Genomic DNA, 4,588 nt, shown 5'->3' on the forward strand with positions numbered 1-4,588 from the left:
CTTCTAACTTCATTTTGAACAGCACTGTCAAGATTGTATTTTTTCAGTTCAAACGATTTCTCTGATTATAATACATCTTTGCAATGCTCAATGGATTATTATGTTAAAATTTATACTTGTGCCTCTTAAGTTTCTTAGCATTTAATTCTACTTATAAATCTGGAATTCAACAAAATATTGTTTTGACACTTTTCAAGTTGCGAAGAGGACAGCATAAAAAGGGAAAATAGTAAAGAGATCTTAGGAAGGAAAAAGTGCACATATATTTATTTTATGTTGAGTTTATTATGTAAAGTAGAAAATTTATCTGATAATAATTCCTGAAAACAATAAATGACATTATAGAGAAACAAGAAATCACAAGACAGTATTTAAATACAAAGGGCTAATAACTTACTAAGTTATATATAAAACTTGTCTGTGAAACAAGATCAGATGGGAAAACACAAAGCAGAACTAGGATTGGGTTTAGTGTCTTGCACCAAAGTAAAAGACTCTGAGATGGGGGTGAAAGTTCAGGTCATCCCCACACCTATGGACATCTAATCTTTGACAAGGGGGCCCAAAGGATTAAATGGAAAAAGGAGGCTCTCTTCAATAAATGGTGCTGGGAAAACTGGATTGTAACATGCAGAAGAATGAAATTGAACCACTTTATCTCACCAGAAACAAAAATCAACTCCAAATGGATCAAAGACCTAGATGTCAGACCAGAAACAATCAAATACTTAGAGGAAAACATTGGTAAAACAGTTTCCCACCTACACCTCAAGGACATCTTTGATGAATCAAACCCAATTGCAAGGAAGACTAAAGAGAAACAAACCAATGGGACCACATTAAATTGAAAAGCTTCTGCACATGCAAAGAAACTATTAAACAAACAGAGAGACCCCTCACAGAATGGGAGAAGATCTTCACATGCCATACATCAGACAAGAAACTAATCACCAAAATATATAAAGAGCTCAGCAAACTTAGCACCAAAAAAGCAAATGACCCCATCCAAAAATGGGCAGAGGATATGAACAAAACATTCACTACAGAGGAGATCCAAAAGGCTAACAAACATATGAAAAACTGCTCTAGGGCACTGATTGTCAGAGAAATGCAAATTAAGACAACACTAAGATACCACCTCACTCCTGTAAGAATGGCATACATCAAAAAGGACAGCAGCAACAAATGCTGGAGAGGATGTGGGGACAGAGGAACCCTTTTACATTGCTGGTGGGAATGTAAATTGTTACAGCCTCTGTGGAGAGCAGTATGGAAAACTCTCAGAAGGCTAGACATGGACCTTCCATATGATCCAGTAATTCCTCTCCTGGGGTTATACCCCAAGGACTCCATAACACCCAACCAAAAAGAGGTGTGTACTCCTATGTTCATAGCAGCACAATTCACAATAGCTAAAACCTGGAAGCAACCCAGGTGCCCAACAACAGATGAGTGGCTGAGAAAGCTGTAGTATATATACACAATGGAATACTATGCAGCTATCAAGAACAATGAACCCACCTTCTCTGACCCATCTTGGACAGAGCTAGAAGGAATTATGTTAAGTGACCTAAGTCAGAAAGATAAAGATGAGTATGGGATGATCCCACTCATCAACAGAAGTTGACTAAGAAGACCTGAAAGGGAAACTAAAAGCAGGACCTGACCAAATTGTAAGTAGGGCACCAAAGTAAAAACCCTGTGGTGAGGTGTAGACATGCAGCTTCCTGGGCCAGTGGGGGGTGGGAGTGGGTGGGAGGGATGGGTCACTGTCTTTTGGTGGTCAGAATGGTGTTTATGTACACTCCTAGCAAAATGTAGACATATAAATCACTAGTTAATTAATATGAGAGGGGGAAAATCAGTTGTATGTCTCAAAGTTTTTCAAAACACAAACAATCTTTTTAATATATAGGCTGTGTATTTGATATACAGACTCTCTCAAAAGCCTAGACCAAGTAGATCAGAAGCATCCAATAGCACAGCTATATACAAGATACTGGGTACTGTACAGCAAACCCTAACTGTTGTATGCTTTACATTGGGTGCTAGTTCTCCCCCACCAAGAGAATTAGATCAGGCCTGCTAATTTCGCGGGCCCGCTTGGCCCCGCCCCAAGGAACCCCGCCAGAGTTGCAGAGTTCCAGAGTTGAAGAGTTGCAGAGGGCCAGAGTTCCTGAGTTCGAGAGTAAGAGAGAGTGCTTGTGCCGCCGCAAAGAGACAGCAGAGTTCTGTTTGGTGATTAGTTTGTCTTAGTTTATGAATCGTTGTTCCTGAATAAAGAAATACAGCTTCCCTGCCCAGCCGTTGTCTCCGCGTCTCTGTTACCCGCCGTGAAGCTAGCCCTGCCGGCTGGAGCCGTCCGAAATTTTAACAACACCTAACAAAAGGACTTTTCAAAGTTAACCCAATTACCAAATAATGTGATAACATTAACTATCGATTGTCTTTTTGAACCCTAAGATAGTAGGAACCTCACATCTCCACTATAGAGCCCCTACTTCCCCCAGTACTGGAACCCTTGGATAGGGCCCACTTTCCCGTATGCCTCTCCCAGTCCATATCAAATAATATTGCATCCGCCAATCACAACCTAACCAATGCAACGATTGCCACCTCAACATGCTTCACTTCAGACTGTGTCCAGAGACTTCACATTTGGAATGACAACCCTTCAGCTTCATTACTCGGGTGAGACCTTTCCTTTCATAGTATACTCTGGTTTCATCTCAGGTGGTTCACTTTCTAACAAAGTCCCAAAACCTAGATATACACCAGTTTCTGTGAGAGAGAGCATATGTTCACTCATAAACTACTGCAAAATATATACCTGAAATCAGAAGTACACTAGAGTTTGCAGTGAGTACCTCCCTAACACTTCCTCTCCACTATTCCAAGCTTTGGGTCCATGATTGCTCAACAACTTGTTTGGCTTCGTATGTTAACTCTCTTTTCAGTCACCAGGTTCCAGATACCATCAGGATGCTGGCCAGGCTTCCCTGGATTGAAGACCCCACCAATGTGTCCTGGAGCTCAGCTTCCCCAGAGACACACCCTATTAGGGAAAGAGAGAGGCAGACTGGGAGTATGGACCGACCAGTCAATGCCCATGTTCAGCGGGGAAGCAATTACAGAAGCCAGACCTTCTACCTTCTGCAACCCACAATGACCCTGGGTCCATGCTCCCAGAGGGATAGAGAATGGGAAAGCTATCAGGGGAGGGGGTGGGATATGGAGATTGGGTGGTGGGAATTGTGTGGAGTTGTACCCCTCCTACCCTATGGTTTTGTTAATTAATCCTTTCTTAACTAAAAAAAAAAAAGAAGAAGAAGAAAGTTCAGGTCCTGTATCATGATGGCAAAGGACCTAGAGGGGGTTGAATTATTATGTGGAAAACTGGGAAATGTCATGCATGTATAAACTATTGTATTTTACTGTCCACTGTAAATCAATAATTCCCCAATAAAGAAATAAAAAAACTAGTCTGTGGTTTTCTGCATTAAGTAGCATATAATTGATCTTTCTATGGCGTAGGAAAAGTCTTGGAAGACCTATTTTGAAGGGGTCCTCTATAACCCCACAAAAAAGTGGCCATCAGTTATGAGATAAATCAAAATAAATTAAATCTGAGATTCAAAGTAAGTCAATTTTTTTTTATCTAACCACTTAAGATGGTAGTTACAATACTGGTGTTCAGAATATGAAAATATGAGTTTGAAACAAATAATGTACTGTTCAGAATAAGGAAGCAGAACACCTGAATGTTGATCATTCAATGTCAGGAAGATGGAAAAATTGTTATCAGCAGGATCAAAAGGAAACTATCAGGCAGGCTAATGTTTATTGATTCATTGTACCATTAAGTACTCTGACAGCATTTTTCCTGTAACTTCAAGAAGTCATTGTACAATTTTAAGCAAGGGATTGCTATAGGGTAGTTGACAATGAAATTCACTCATGCTGCTTCTGAAAATATGAGTAAGTAGGGAGAGACTGTGGAATTTGTGTTATCACAAGACTGCAAGTGAAATGAGTAATCTTCTCTCTCTGCTAGCTGTTCTTTCTCATTCTCCTTTCCTGCCACCTCCTATTTGTTATTCTTCTTAATTTTGGAGGAATTTCAAAACTCAGTCTTTTCTCATTGTTGCCATGTTTTGTTCAAACCCAAATCTTTAACTACCAGCTATGTTCGTATAATTCCTGAATGTGAGCTGTCAACTCATTTCACTAGTCTGTATTTACAGGTTTACATCTTCCAATGTGTACTTTTGTTTTTGACTTGATGATGTGGTAAATGCCTCAAGCCTGAATACTTTAACCTTAACTACTCTTTTCCACATGTCCTCCACACATCATCTCAGTATGGTAATTTCAATTGTTCAATTGCTCACATGAAACTGTGGAGCCACGTTTAAGTTTCAGTTTCTTTTGCCAGATCACAGAGGATATCATATAAAATGCTTAGCTCTTAAATATTTCATAAATACAAGCATTTCCCATGACATTCAAAAGCATTCCTGACAGATACCATCTTATTCACTTAGTCCCATGGCATTATTTTTTAAATTGAGAGGTTAATGGTTCACAA

This window comes from Erinaceus europaeus, chromosome 14, assembly GCF_950295315.1.
Source record: "Erinaceus europaeus chromosome 14, mEriEur2.1, whole genome shotgun sequence".
NCBI lineage: Eukaryota > Metazoa > Chordata > Mammalia > Eulipotyphla > Erinaceidae > Erinaceus > Erinaceus europaeus.